The following is a 16,665-nucleotide window of genomic DNA, read 5'->3' as shown; positions in this document are numbered from 1 at the left end:
CAGGAACTGAACCAACAACCCAGATATGTGCCCTGACTGGGAATCAAACTCACGATCTTTTAGTGTACAGGACCACACACCAACCAACTGAGCCACACCAGCCTGGGCCTGACATACATAACTTTAAAATAATCTATTTTTACATTATGCTCCATAAGCCTGAATGTCTTACCCTCCTAGAGATTTTGTGGAACATGCATAATATTCCTTGATAAATCCTTTCCCTGAAAATATTAGCTGAAATTAATTCTGTTCTTGATAACTAAGAACTCTGAATGATACAAAAGTAATGTTAATCTAAAAATAAAAGACCTTTCAGAGTAAGAGGCAACAAGCATTTGAGATCAATAAGAATAGCTAAGGCCAAACAGTGTTCTGATTAGGAAACAGGCAATGAGTACATTTGAGAAAGGGAGGGGCACAATTACATCAACAGAAAGAAGGCATTTGTATTGGTGCAGATAACATAGTGATGTTAATTCTAAACAATGTTGTTAATTTTCAGTCCAGTAGTCATCAGTCCAGTGGTCAACTGCTCTCTTATCTTTGCAAACAGTTCTTTGGGACATAATGTCATCCTAGGCCCAGTACAAAGGTTATTTTGCCCTGTTTTTTACATTCCAAGGTTTGATATATAAGATGTACAAGGCAGTTCCACTGGGATGGCAGCTCTGGTTCCATGGCTCCATTTATATTGTTGTGTACAGTAAACAGCTAATTATATTGCTAAAAGTCCATCACACTCTTACACTTCAAATATTGTTTGCATCTAAATTAATGCAGCTAAGTTGGATTATTTTATATCAGTCTTTTTAAATTATACCCCATAAGCTTTAACTCATTAAAGGTACATTCCAGGAACCAGAGAGAAAAATCTCATGACAAGGTGGTTATTTGATGGAAACAGTGGGGCAAAAAGGTTTATTATGGAAACTGCCATTGTCATACCTGTGGCCCCACCACCCTGAGATAAATATTAACCCTGTTAAAGATATTCTGATATATTTTCTTTCAGTCCTTTTCTAATTTATTCTTTTCTGGTTGTTTGTTTTGATTTTTGTTTTTGTTTGTTTGTTTGTTTGTTTGTTTCAGAGAGGAAGGGAGAGGGAGAGATAGAAACATTAATGATGAGAATCATTAATGATGAGAATCATTGATTTACTGCCTCAGACGCGCCCCCCACTGGGGATGGAGGCCGAAACCCAGGCATGTGCCCTGACCAGGAATCAAACCATGACTTCCTGGTTCATAGGTTGATGCTCAACCACTGAGCCATGCCAGCAGACTATTCTTTTCTGTTTTCTTCTTTTTTTTTTTCTGATTGGTTGAAATTTTTTTTATTTTTTAGTACAATGTATAGTTTTGTTGTGGGTGGCAGGAATGGCACCAAGGTGTTAGACCCTTGGGTCAGACCAGACCTGAGTTCAGCAACCTTGGTACTTGAGTTCTGGCTAAGAAAGAATTCAGAGCCAAGACTCAAACTATAAAAGAACACCTATATTATAAAAAGCCAGTGGCTGTAGCACTGTAATGTTGTCACGACCAAACAACAGGTCACCAGGAGGTGCATTGATGGGTCTCACAGCTCAGCCGGAGTCTGGGCGGAAGGGAGTCTGGGCCCCGCTGGCGCAGCAGGTCTGGGTCTCTCGTGATTTTGCACGCTGGGCTTCTCGTTTATTTATAAAATCACAGAGGTGGAAGAAGTAATTTGTAGAAGAAATGGGCTTAGGAAACAAGTTATAGAGGTAAAGGAAGGGCCTTTGGAGCTTGGGAGTGAGGAAGGTAATAGTAACACCTGACAGGGGGCGCTCAGGGAGGGGTAAGGGAAAGGGTTGTGCTCCCAAGAGGGAGAAGGCACTGAGTCCTCCATCCTAAGGGTTTTAAGGTGGAGAGTTCAGGGGAGGTCCCAGGGGAAGATCTAAACAGCTTTCCAGGTGTCCTTTCAGGGTCTAGGTCTCCGCTGATTGATTAGTCGGTGCCAGTGCAGGGGGTCATTATCCAATGCAGCTGGTCCTGAGGTCAGCCATGGGGTCACTTCTCTGGTTTTGCTGCTTTTCTGAGTCCGGAGCTAAAATACAACTGAGACCTAGATGTTGTCTCTAGGAAAGGCCAGATGGTCCAAACCACACGTGACCAGCGATATGCAAGGGGAAGAAAAGTCACCCTGGGGGCCAGGGGCCACCCTACAATTGTCCTTTGCTAGGCACCCAGGGCTTTCCACCCTGGTGACCCTCTGTACCTGGCATGGTCCTTGCCCTGCTCATGTCTGTCTAACTGCCTATCACAGTTTTATCCAAACACTTTGTATAGATGTTTTAAAAATCCAAATAGTACTTGAGTTCTCTCCCTTCTGGGAGCATGCCCTGGGCTTTCCCTTCCCCCTCTTCTTCCCCTACAGGCATCTCCTGAACTCTAAGAGTCCCTACGAGACTTTCAACAAGGGGAGCAATGAGCAGCAGCAGCTCGTCCTGGGCTGACCCCCTGAACCTATCTCCCAGGCCCCCTTTTGTCTGACTCTCCAGTGAGCTAACAGCAGTCCTCCTAGTCTCTCTCCTGTTGTTTCTTCTATCCTAGGCCCTTCTTAGTTTCACCATCCCCAGCTTCAATAAACGTACTGTCAAAAAAAATTTTTTAAGCCAAATAGCATTTGTATAAGTCCAGGTTCAACCAGAGAAGTAGTCCTAGTATGAGCTGTTTCAAGGAATTGGCTTATACAATCATGGGGCTGGCTGGGCAAGTCTGAAACCCATAGGTCAGGTGGTCAGGAAGGGCAGGCTGGGACTCTCAGGCACACGGTGAAGCTGCAGTCCACACCTGGAATTTCTTCTCCTTCGGGGAAAGCTCAGTTCTGCAGTTAAGGCCTTTCAGCTGATTGAATCAGGCCCACCCAGACTGTCTAGGATAATCTTTACTTAAAGTCAACTGATTATGCACATTAATCACATTTAAAAAGTGCCTTCACAGCAACACAGATAAGTGTTGGAATAACTGAGGACCATAGCCTACCTAAATTGACATATAAAATTGACCATCAAGCACTACTAAGCTTATAGTGAAAAATATCAACTGTCTGCTCCAACCCTCCGTACTCTTGGTGCCACTTCCCAGAGGGGAATGAAAACATCTCCTCAAAACAATCAGGTTCCTATTCCTCTCTATTTCTGGGAACTTCTGCCCATTCAGTTTCCCCATTCCATGCTGCTAGTCTCTGAGCCAGTGAACAGCTGCCATCCATGGACCTCCCTTCACCCTCATCTTGGAAATTTCCTTTTTCTCATTCCTGTTTCCTGGATCCCATGTCTTTCCTGTTTTCAGTACCTTCCTTAGACAGTGTGTATGAAAAGTGAAATTTTGAGACCTTGTTTACCTGACAATGTCTTTATTCTGCCTTCACACTTGACTGAGCAGTTAGCTGTATATAGAATTCTAGGTTGGAAATAATTTTCCATTTTTTAAAATAATGTGTGAAAGCGTAGCTACATTGTCTTCCATTTCCTGGAGCTGCTGTTGAGAAGTCCACACCATTATGATCCCTGAAACCTTGCACTGTTCCTTTTTATTCCCTCCAGTCACTCTTAGAATCTCCTCTTTATTTTGCCTGCTTCGAATTTCACAATGCATAATTGCCACATCAGTCCTTGGGCTGAATACTTGGTAAGCCCTTTTAACCTATAAACTCATGTCCTCAAATTTCTGGAAATTCCTGGACATTTTCTTGTATAATTTACTTTATAATTTCTCCCTTCCGTTTATCTTTTCTCTATTTCTGGAACTCCTATTATTTATATGTGAACCTCCTGGATTTATCTTTCATTTACTCTTTCTTTTCTTTCCCATATTACATTTGTCTTTTCAGCTTCCAGTCCCTCTGTTGCAGTTTTCATTTCCACTATCTTTTTTTTTTTTAATTTCCTTGGGACTTTTCCTGTATCTGGGTATAGACAGGATATAGACATGATAGCTTCTCAAAATTCCCTGAAGATATAAATCATAGGGTTGTTTTCTAGTTGTTGTTGGTTTGGAGATTATTTTTCCAGTTTTCTTTGCCCTCTGTATTGTCTGTTTCCTCTTTCTTCTTTTTTTTAATCTTTATTGTTGAGAGTATTACAGATGTCCTCCTTTTCCACCCATTGCCCCCCTCCACCTGGTTCCTGCCCCACCCCATGCCTTTACCACCCTACTGTCTGTGTCCATAGGTAAGATCTTTGGTTAATCTCTTCCAGCCCTACTCCCCTCTTCCCTTTGAGATTTGTCAGTCTGTTCCACACTTCTATGCTTCTGATTCTGTTTTATTCACCAGTTTATTTTATTCATTAGATTTCTTATATGTTTATTTTGATTTTTAGATTTAATTGTTGATAGATAGGTATTTGTTGCCATTTTATTATTCACATTTTTTTTATCTCTTCTTCTAAATAATACCCTTCAACACTTCATATAATACTGGTTTGGTGGTGATGAACTCCTTTAGCTTTTTCTTCTTTGTCTTTATCTGACCCTCAATTCTAAATGATAGCTTTGCTGGGTAGAGTGATATTGGTTGTAGGTCCTTGCTATTCATCACTTTGAATATTTCTTGCCACTCCCTTCTGGCCTGCAAAGTTTCTGTTGAGAAATCAGCTGAAAGTCGTATGGATATTCCCTTGTAGGTAACTAATTGCTTTTCTCTTGCTGCTCTTAAGATTCTTTCTTCGTCTTTTGCCCTTGGCATTTTAATTATGATGTGTCTTGCTGTGGGCCTCATTGGGTTCCTCTTGTTTGGGACTCTCTGCACTTCCTGGACTTGTAAGTCTATTTCTTTTACCAGGTAGGGGAAGTTTTCTGTCATTATTTCTTCAAATAGGTTTTCAATTTCTTGCTCTCTCTTTCTCTCCTCTCTCTCCTCTCCTTCTGGCACGTACATAATGTGAATGTTGGTACACTTGAAATTGTACCAGAGGTTCCTTACACTATCTTCATATTTTTTTATTCTTTTTTCTTTTTGCTGTTCTGATTGGGTGATTTTTGCTTCCTCATATTTCAAATCATTGGCTTGATTCTCAGAATCCTCTACTCTACTATTGAATCCCTATAAATTATTCTTTGTTTCAGTTAATATATGCTTAATTTCTGACTGGTTCTTTTTCATGTCATTAAAATTCTCACTAAAATCCTTGAAAGTCTCACTAAGTCCCTTGAAGCTCTCATGAGGATCCTTGAGTAACCTTACAACCATGGCTTTGAACTCTGTATCCAGTAGTTTGCTTTCTTCCATTTGTGACATGTTTCTTTGTCTCTGCATTTTGGCTGCTTCCCTGTGTTTGTTTCTATGTATTAGGTAAAGCTACCATGTCTCCTGAAATTGGTAGCGTGGCCTTGTATAGTAGGTGTCCTGTAGGGACCAGTGGCTCAATCTCTCTAGTCACCTGAGATGGTATGTGCACCCCTGTGTGAACTGTGGGCATAGTCTTGTACTTGAGCCTTGATTGCTGTTGGCATCTCTGGGAGGAGTTGACCTCCAGGCCAATTGGCTGTGATGACCAGCTGAAACTACAGTGGGAGAGCTGCTATGCAGAAGACAAGGCCCAGCTGTAAAGCAAGGCAGGCTGGTGATTGTGCCGAGTCTTGGGCCTTTTTTTGATAGGTTTGGGGCACAGATCTTGAGCCTTTTATTGATAGGTTTGGGGCAAGCTGTCACAAGCTTCAGGTTATTTGAGAGATTTTAGAAAAGTCTGAAGCCTGAGCCAGGACAAGCCATTCATATGGAAAAGCTGCTGCAAACAGCTTGGGCAGGGCTGCAAACTGGATGGGTAGGGGTCTCAGAGAATCCCCAGGGTGGAGCAAACAGTGTGCTCCAGGCTGATTGAGACTCAGCTATGGCTGCCAATCAGCCCTGCTACAGGGGAGGTTCCAGCACAGGAACAATGACCCTTGAGAGCAATCCTGTCTGGGAGAAAGCCACCCCTGGGTTCGTGACCCAATACCAGACAGTCCAGTTCCTCCCCCTTTGTGTCTGGGTCCCCCAGAGCTGCTTGTGCTGAAGCTCAGAGGTATCGAGTCCAAATACGTTTGTGCACTGGCCCTTTAAAAGGAACAACTGAGTCTCCAGCAGCCTCCGTGTCACTCAGCCACAATTCCTGCTAATTTTTACAGCCTGTAGTTACAGGAACTTCTCTTCCCAGCTCTGGAACCCTGGGCTGGGGGGTCTGCTGTGAGGCTGGGACCCCTTGATCCTCATAGGTGGCCTTTGCAGGAATGATCTCCCTCCCAATTAAAAAACTGGCATGGCTCTAGCAAGTTTAGCTCAGTGGATTTAGTGTCGGCCAGCAGACTAAAGGGTCCTGGGTTCGATTCCAGTGAAGGGAATCGTACCTCGGTTGTAAGCTCCCGACCCTGGTTGGGGCATGTGGGAGGCAACCAATCGATGTGTCTCTCTCACATCAGTGTTTCTCTGTCTCTCCCTCTCCCTTCCACTCTCTCTAAAAATCAATGGAAAAAATATCCTTCGGTGAGGATTTAAAAAAAAAAAAAAGCTGCACATGTGGGTGCTGGACCAGCCCGGCCTGCGCCTCTGCCCCCCCTACCAGTCTCAATGTGCTTTCTTCTTTACTTCTCTAGTTGTAGGACTTCCATTCAGCCAGCTTTCAGGTGGTTCTGAATGACAGTTGTTCTGTATTTTAGTTGTAATTTTGATGTGGTGTGGGAGGCGGTGAGCACTGGCATTTACCTACACCGCCATCTTGGTTCCTCCATCCCTGTTTCCTCTGAGTCTTATTTTCTGTTTGTTTTGGTCTCTGTCTTTTATATTATAAGTTTCCTCAAATATCTACTGATTTTGGGCAGTCCATTAGGAGTCCTGTCTGAACTCCAAATTTAAGAGTTGAGACCCAAAAGCCTGGCCAGTTTGGAGCATGTCAGTGGGGTTTGTCCAGCTGTGGCTTTCGGGAAGGGCCATGAGGTAAGACTCTGACAGATCACCAATGTCAATAGCTATGTGACTTCAGTTAAGCTGATCATTTTCCTAAAGAAGACTCTTCTACATTTTCAGTGCAGGGCCTCTCGTTTGTCTCACTATGGCTGATGTCCCCAGGCTCAGATCCTTCTTGGTTCAATGAATCTGGAGAGCAAACCTCATCATGTTGATCCAGAAGCCCTCCAGGTGTTCTGAGACCACAGCTATGGTCATCATGTTCACACAATTTTGTGTGCTGCTGTATTTCTTACCTTGATTATCATAAGCATTTTTCATTTATTATTAAATGTTCCTGAAGTATCTCTTGGAAAAGTTGCATCACATTCTGTGAGGGAGGTTATCTGTGCCTTATTCTTTCAAGTTCAAAATTCTGAAATTCAGAGGTTAACTTGGATGGGTAGGTGGGGCCAGCCCAATTGAGGTAACAACCATGGGACAGGTGCATATATTTATTCCCACACCTACAGCATTCCACACCTCTGTTCCAGGCACTGGGCTAGGTGATGGCAGAGCGGGGAGGTCCTAGGGACACACTGGCCTTGCCCTCAGTGGTACAGTGCGGGGGGAGGTGGCAAGAAAGCCATGAATCAGGGGAGGTTGGAAGGATTCCAGACTCCACAGACAGGGAGGTAGCGGTGTTTGAGGGTTGAGCCTTGGTGGCTCCCACGGTGGGAATGAGAGATGAGAACCCTGCTCAGGGACAGAGAAAAAGCACTTGAAGAAGGCGGGAGAGAACCAGGGGAGAGCCAAGAGGCCTGAGTTTCAGGGAAGAGCAGGCGAGGTTGTCAAAACGACCGAGGCCAATGCATGTGTCCAGGTCAGTCAGTGTGGGCATTTTTCATTCCTGTGCATTTTTGTCCTGGATACTGAGATGCTTTGCAGAGGGTTAGCTCAGGGCACGATTGGCCTAAGTTAAGAATGACCCTCCAGCCCTGGCCGGTTTGGTTGAGTGGATAGAGAGTCAGCCTGTGGACTCAAGGGTCCCGGGTTCGATTCCGGTCAAGGGCATGTACCTTGGTTGCGGGCACATCCCCAGTGGGGAGTGTGCAGGAGGCAGCTGATCGATGTTTCTCTCTCATCAATGTTTCTAACTCTCTATTCCTCTCCCTTCCTCTCTGTAAAAAATCAATAAAATATATTAAAAAAAAAAAAAAAAAAAGAATGACCCTCCACAGCCTGCTGGTTTCCTGCCTTCCCAAGGCAACAGATGAAGGACCAGTTCCAGAAAACATGTGAGAAAGGAGTGGGAGGCAATAACCTGAAGGAGACTGGTCACAGCTCAGAATCCACCCTATTGGGTACGGCTGTGGCTCTGCCTTATACTAGCTGGTGACCTTGAGAAATGTTCCCATCTTCTCTGAGAGTGAATATCCACCTCTTTCAAATGAGTTACCTGACAGGGCCACTGGGAGTTGGAGAACACTGTCCTCTGAACCCTCCACATAGGCCTCACACTCTGAATCAAGGTGTGGACCCTCCCTTGGAGGAGTAGAGTGATGCAGGGAAGGAGCCTGGAGTACCTGGGTGGGGCAGACAGGTTGAGCCAGGGTGCCTTTTACTTTCCTTCTTTTGGGCAAAATAAGGGAATCTATGCAGAGAGAGCAGCAGAGGGAAGGGGAGGGGCCAAGAGGAGGCAAAGCAGAGCCCAGATGGAGGGAGACTGAGGGAGTGGTGGCAAGGCCAGTGGGGACAGGAAGGAGACCGGCTCCAGAGAAAGTTCCTCCTGGGTAACACCATGTCAGGAAATGATGAACAGGGATTGGGACGCGGAAGGGGAGAAACAGACTGCAAGACAGGAAACGATTCCTTAGGCAGTGTCTCTCACCTCATTGCACCCCTCCAAGAGTGAAGAACACAGCCCCCAGTGAGTAGGAGACAGCCTTGTCCAGCTGCCTGAAGCTCACCCCACAGGCCACCTGTACCCCTATATCATTCTGGGCTCCTGGTGCAAGGCTCAGGAATCCTCCACAGCCCCTTGAACACGTTGCCAGTTGGGAGCAAACCAGACCAGGGCTCGGTGGTAGTAGAGAGATGTGCTCCCAGGCTAAGGTGTGGTCGTAAGAGGCCAGATAGGAGAGCCTGGGACCACTCCCAAGCATCTGGATTTGGGAACATCAAGGAGATTCTGCTTCTCAACTTCTGCACCTAGGAGAGGTGGCACAGTATGGTAGAAGGAGCAACTGTTTAACACACCGTGTCTTGGCAAGATCGCTAAATTTCCATGTCTGCATTGTATGGAACGTTGCAGGGCACTTTACATGCATTATTTTACTTAATCTTCACACATACCTTGTGAAGTAAGTTCATATACTTTCCTTGTTTTACAGATGAGGAAACTAAGATGTAGATAAGTGGGGCATTTGCCCGAAGTCACAGTACTAACCAGTTGGTATTCAAATCCAGGTAGACCTACTCCCAGAGCTGGGCTCTTGACCCCTCACCATGCTGCTGAGAAGTGGGCCCGAGAACACTAACTGAGGGCGTTGACAATGCTATGGCATGCCCTGCAAACTGTAAAGTGATGACTGAACTAGGTTACACAGGCTGAGAGACCTAGAAAGGCCCTTAGGTATCATTTCTTTGGTCTCCCATTAAACAGATGGAAGACTGAGGTCAAGAAAGGAGCAGAGCCTGGGGCGGGAGGCAGGGGTGGGCTAGAATAGGTCAATGGCGGGGGGGGGGGGGGGAGAATATGTAATACTTTCAACAATATAGACTTTAAAAAAAAGAAAGAAAGGAGCAGACCCTGGCTAGTGTGGCTCAGTGGTTGAGCATCAACCCATGAACCAGAAGGTCATGGTTCGATTCCTGATCAGGAATATGCCTGGGTTTCGGGCTCGATCCCTAGTAGGAGGAGTGCAGGAGGCAGCCAATCAATGATTCTCTCTCATCATTGAAGTTTCTACCTCTCTCTCCCTCTCTCTCTTCCTCTCTGAAATCAATAAAAATATTTTTTTAAAGAAAGGAAGGAACAGAGACCTACATTGAGTCACTAGAGCAAAGCAGGAGCAGAGGCAGGCCTGAACCAGGCCCCACCCCCACACACACACCCCCAAAGACCCACAGAGGTCCAAGTGAAGAGTGGCCTTTTGGAGAAGTGTGGCTGGTTCCTCCCTGTAGCCTGGCCTGCGTGACTTCCACAGAGTAGGAGTCTGGCTGATGACAGAGAGGAAAGCCAGAGGAGGAAGTGAAGGTGATGAGAAGACCTTCATCCCCCAGGCCTTGGAAGAACTTGAAGAAACAAAGGAATTTTACCTTCAACCCCAATCTTCGTCATCTCTTCCCAGCTGACACTGATCTGGGTCATGGTTCAGTATGGCTGACTCAGGAGCCCGAGGTCCCTTGAGCTGAGGTCTGCAGTCAGACTACTCTGGACTCACTCCAAGATCATGACAAATCATATCACCACCCAACCCAGGATGTCAACTCCTCCCTGGCCACACACTGGTTCTCTGATCTGCTTCTACAACCCCTCCCACCATACACCCCCGACCCAGGCCAGCTGAGATCATTCCCCACACAGCCCTCCCTGAACCCACCACCTTCCCAGAAAACAGGATCCATCATAATATAGTTTCAACAGAACTACAGCCCTCTTGATAAGTGTGTGTGTCAGAAAGCACACACATGCCATGTAGAATATCTCTTGACAACAATCTACACTATTCCTTATGTTTTACATTGGACAATATGACTCCTTTTTTTTTTCTTCCCAAAATCTTACCTGCTGGCAAATAAAGGATATAGACAGAAAGTAGAGTGGCAGTAGCTTTGGGTTGAAGGGATAATATCTAAAGGGTATGGAGGTTCTTTTGTGGGTGATGAATATGAAAATGTTCAAAAAATAATTGTAGTGATATTTATACAACTCTGTGAATATGCTGAAAACCATTGAATTGTACACTTTAAATGGGTGAATTGTGTAGCATGTGAATTGTATCTCAATAAAGCTGCTACCCCACACGCACGCACACACATGCACACATCATGTGCACGGAGGAGCTGACATTCTCCCGCCTCTTCCGTGGTGTTTATCAGCCACTAGATCACCCATGACAGTGAAAGTTGTCACTACACACAGCCACTTGACCCAGGATTCCAATAGTGTTGAACCACTTCCAATACAAATTTAAAGCAGCTGTTTTCTTAGCAAAAAAATAAAATAATTATTTGCATTTAATCAAGAGTGGTTGCTGTTCTCCCTAGGAGAATGACCACTGCCCCTCCCAGGCATGGGCTTTCCGATAAAGAGAGATGGAGGGAGCCTGTTTTGCCTCACTGATGACCTCGAGCCTGGAATGACATCAGCCAGGGAAGGCCATTTCTCAGGCAGCACCAAGGCAATGAGCTTCCACAAAGAAAAGCAGTCAACTTGTTTTTCTTCATAGAATCTCAGAACCAAGGTGAAATTTGTAAATTCATGATTTAAAGCCAATTTCTTTAAGTGGCTCCACATTCCTCACTGGAAAGAGCCCTGGTTAGTATGGCCTGGAAGACCTGTGGTCCTTTTCTTGGCAGCACCCCAGCTTCGGTCCAGCCTCCACAGCTCCTCCTCAGCCCATGTGTGTAGGGCACTGACCACCAAGAGTAGGCCAGGTAGGAGTTACTGGCCTCATCCCACTCACTGGCCAGTCACTACCTGAAGGATGGGATATGAGGAAGGATTTGCCTAAGGCTCCGGGACAAGTAAGGAGCTTCTTCACTTTTCTGAAAGAGCTTCTAGAAGCACATTGTTCTCTCTGGATGAGGCTGAAGATGTTAGTTGTCTATTACTGCTTAACAAATTACCCCAAAACTTAGTGGCTTAAAGCAACAAATGTTACCTTGCAACTTCTATGGGCCAGGAATCCAGAAATAGCATTGTGGGTGGCTCTAGTTCCGGCTTTCTTGTGAGGGGCTGCTGTCACCTGAGGTTTGCCCAGAGCTGAGGATCAGCTTCCACTCTCACTGGATTAGATCAGTCCTACTTTCAGCTGCTGTTGTCAGGGGACTCAGGTCTCCCTGGCTACTGGTTGGAGACCTCAGTTTTCCACCTCATGGGCATCTCCCTGGGCTGCTTGAGTGTCCTCACAACACGACAGCTGGCTTCCCCCAGAGCACGTGATCTGGATGGGGGCAAGCAAGAAACTGCATTCTATTTTGTGCCCCTAGACTCTGAAGTTACTCACTGCCACTTTCGCTTTTGCTTGTTTGTTAGGAAGCTACGCACTAAGTCCCTCCCACACTCCAGGAGAAGGGAATTAGGTTCCACTTTTTAAAGGAAGTATCCAGAAATTCATGGATATATTTTAATCTGCACTGATGAAGCCTGCAGCCCCAGAGATTTCTGGCAGCCATTTAGCAATTAGAAAGGGGAGCCAGTTTTTAGAAAGATGTGAAGAAACAAGGCCCTTGACGCCCCTGGAAAGATGCTGGATTAAACCAGCCCTAAACTGGGCCTTCTTTGAGACTTTCCAGTTACATGAGCCAATGAGTCCTCTTTATAGTTTCTGCCAGTCTGTGTTGGGATTTCTGCTGCTTGGAATCAAATGTCTCCTGATCCCCTCGTAGGGATGAAGAAGGCAGCACAGAGTCACATGGTGCAATCACCAGAGCATACTACAAGGGCAACCCTACCCATTTCGGGAGGGGGGTCCAGGGCACTGCCCACCCACTCATTGGGCTGCTCTGCACAGAGGGGCCAGTGGGCTCTTACCCAAGTGACAATCAGCCTAGGAGTGCCCTCCATCTGATGAGGAGACTCAGTTTAAAAGAAACTCCAGAAAATCCACTGAGCTGGTTCGGGCGGGATCATGAGGCACCAGACCCTACGGGGAGAGGCAGCACGGCCTTGCAGCCATCAGAAAGCGAGGGAGGCTCTGTCACACAGCTGCTCGCCGGCACTGGGGGACACAAAGCCCCGGCAGAGAGGCAAGGAGCCTTGGAGACTCAGCCAGTACTATTTGCTCCGCCAAGGCGACTCCCTGAGATCCAGCCCTAATCAATTTACATCCCCATCCAAGCTGTGCCAGGTGCACAAAAAGACCCACCTGCGCTTTTGCAGCCTAACCCAACAAATTGCAGACTTCAACTGCTCGCAGCCATGGGAGACACACTCAAGAAGCAGACCCAGGAGAACCAGGATGGCGGCGTAAGGAAGAGACCTGTGCGTGCTACCTCACACAACAACAGCGAAACTGCCAACTATCGGACAAACAGCTATCAGAACCATGGGAAAGTTGGCCCAGTGGAAGCTCTACAACTGGAAGGAGAGAAAGAACATTGAGACTGAGTAGGATGTGCAGAGACACCAAGTACAGAGCCCAACCCAACAAACTGCAGATTTCAACTCCTCGCATAGAAAGAAGAGCATTGAGACTGAGTAGGATGTGCAGAGGCACCAAGTACAGAGCCCAACCCAGCAGGCTGCAGATTTCAGCTCCTTGCATCCGGGAGGGACGCAATCGGGGGGCGGAGTCAGGATCGGGGCAGGCCGGGGCTGGGCCCGGCTGGGCCGGCGCTGTGGAACCGCTGTACCAGCAGGCGCACAAACATGCCCACCAGTTCCAATCTCGAGTGGGGCACTGGGGGATGGCAGACAGGCAGTCTGTGCACTTGGTGGAGGGCATGATCCGAGCAGGAGTGCTGGATGTTCAGCCACCAGGAACGCCTGGAGATTTTGTCTGGTGGGGAGCCGCCGGCAGGGGACAGAGGGCCAAACTTCCCCGGTAAGGCTGGGATGGCCTCGGTGAGGTCGGGACGGCCCCAGTGAGGTTGAGACGGCCCCGGTGAGAACGATACAGCCCCGGTGAGGTCGGGACGGCCCCGGTGAGGTTAAAACTGCCCGGGTGAGGTTGGGATGGCCTCGGTGAGGTTGAAATGACCCCGGTGAGGTCGGGATGGCCCTGGTGAGGTTGAAACGGCCCTGGTGAGGCTCAGACGGCCCTGGTGAGGTTGAGACTACTCCAGTGAGGTTGGGACAGATAATGGGGACCAGTATAGACTGATGAACAGGGGTAGATACAGAGGCAGAGCAACATTGAACAGACTGTCAAACTACAGTGGGAAGCCTGGGGAGGGTTTAGGGGGGGATTAAGAGATCAACCGAAGGACTTATATGCATGCATATAAGATTAACCAATGGACACAAGACATGGGGTGGGGGGGGTGTGGGGGGGGCGGGGGGTAGGGGCCGGGGGAATGTCAAGGGGGGGAAAAAAGGAGACATATGTAATACTCTTTGTAATACTTTAAGAAATAAAAATTATTTAAAAAAATAAAAAATAAAAAAAATAAAAGGGTAATATGCAAAATAAATAAATAAATAAATAAAAAATAAAAGAAACTCCAGGATAGTCACACATCTGACATTTCTCATTTTGCTTCCCAGACAGAATGCCTGTATACTAGACTTTTTAGATAAAAACCAAACCCCGGAGACACATTAGTTGGGTCTCAGCAACAGGACCAGTCTGTGCACTCAGGTCTTGTTGGGTCCTACACTCTCCAAACTCCAAAATGTCATTCCAGATATGCCTCCCTATGCTTTCAACCTCCAACTCAGACAGTTAAACCCCTGTGTGTAGTGGGAAAATAGTAAACAATATTAAGAGACTGAAGAATACGTGGTTGTGTTTCATATCCACTCCTTATCAGCTGTGGGACCCTGGGCTCAGTTTTCTGATCTGCTCACAGAAACTTTAGTATCCACCTCATCAAACTATTGCTGGAAGTAATGAAATCATATATGATGTACAAATGTATGTTACAATTTTCCCTCCCTTTCTCTCTGTCCTACCAGTGCCCAAACTGAAATTTTCACACTCTCAAAAGTGATAGGAAATTGGGTTTCACCCTCACCAAGCCCTTCTGTTCTGGAAGGGACTCTCAATTCTCTTACGGGTGAGGCTGTACTGGTGAGCAGGCATGCTGAACCCTTCGTGGCCCTCTCAGGAGGGTTGGTCAGTGCTGACAGAGCCTGTGCTCACTCCCCCACCCCATCTCCTGCATTCTGTAACCATCCTGCAGTTCTCAGGGTGGAATTCGTGCACACTGAAATCCATCTAAAATGTTGTCTATAGGAGGATGAGGCCCAGAAACCAGGATTTGGGAAGGATTCCCAGGTGATTCTAATGTGCGGCCAAGGTTGAGAACCACCGGAATAGAGGAATCATGGATGGCAGCATTCTGCAGTGGACAGGCCCGGGGCAGCACCACAGCACAGCATCGGGGGGACCCTGGGGCTTAAGGGCCAGAGACGGAAGCCAGGAGTCAGGGGCTGGGACAGGGAAAAGAAAAATGTTATCTATGACTGAGAAGGTGATACTGACTGGGATCTGATTTGGATAAACAGAAAATGCAAATCACAAGCCTACACAAGATAAGAGCCTATTCTCTCTCATGTAAAAGGAGCCCAAACTAGGCAGTCTGGGGCTATTGAATCAGTCCTGTGGGAAACCCAGGCTCTACTTTCCTGCTCCATGCATGCTAGCACTGGATTTACACACTCGGGCCCACGTCCCCATCACAGTCTCCTATGAGAACTTACTCCACTTGGGCTGGACACAAGTCCTGGCCCTTATCTTCACTCAACTACTCTATGGGTTTCTCTCTAATCCCATAAGATTCCATGACCTCTTGTTGATGTAAGAAACAGAATTTTTATGAGTTTATTTGAGCCAAACTGATGACATATGCCAGGGAGCAACATCTGAAATGCTCCAGAGAACAATAGTTTCGCAGTTTCTTTTATGCATTTGAAATTAAGGAGGGAGCGTAAGGAAGACTATATGAAGGTGAGTGCGAATTGGATTACAGCAGCAATTTTCATCTCATGACACTCATAAACTAATCACTAAAATTTTGCAGCACACCAAAAAAATATACTATATTTTTTCAGATCTGACAAAAAAATAGGTATAATTCTGATTTATTTACACTAGATGGCTATCGTTGTATTAACCGTTGTCATTTTTTTATTTGACAATCTAAGGGAAAAGAGGTCAGTGCCCTTGACTAAACAGTCAGGTACTGCATGTTTTAAAGATTCCTGCGGCCCATCAGTTGGAAATCACTTGATTGCAGGATAGTTAAGATTGTACTCTCTAGTCTAGAGGATGGTCCACTTTAGAAGAAGGGGTGTAAAGGGTGATTACATATTAGAAGGAGGGGTCTGAAAAGAGGCATTTCGAAGGTGTGTTAACGTAGATGCGCAGAAACATGGGCAGGGCTTGCTTAGGGCAAAGATAACCTTTTACTAAAGAAGTTATGGGCCTGCGGGGAGAGCACCCACCATGACCTGCCCACTTAGGAATTTATGATCAGATCACTTTATCCACAGCTCCCTGATTTGGTCGTCAATGCATCCTTCAGGTTGATTTATGACCAACCTTTTGGTCAGATATGTGGTCTCACAGGATTTAGAAAGGCTCATTCCTAGGAAGTCTCAGTATCAACATTGTCTTCTTGAAATGGTGGACCACTGGGATGGGGCAATATCGTAACCACGGGATGTGAGTTGAAGATAAATTTTCCCAAAAAGGGAAGAGCAGGTAAATGGAAGGCAGCCAGGCCTTATGGTCTTCATTGCAAAACAAAACACTCTGGATCATTTTTATCTGTGAACTATCATGACCTGAGTCTCGCCTTTTGTCTCATTTTTCTGTATTTGGTATCTATTATAACATTTAAATAAGCCATAAAAAAGACTTATGTTATACATCTTCAGTCACCAT

Source organism: Myotis yumanensis, unplaced genomic scaffold (assembly GCF_028538775.1).
Source record: "Myotis yumanensis isolate MYYU_CA2020_CCGP unplaced genomic scaffold, mMyoYum1.0.hap1 SCAF_1, whole genome shotgun sequence".
Lineage (NCBI taxonomy): Eukaryota > Metazoa > Chordata > Mammalia > Chiroptera > Vespertilionidae > Myotis > Myotis yumanensis.
The sequence above is the reverse complement of the archived record's forward strand: the minus strand, read 5'-3'. Positions refer to the sequence as shown.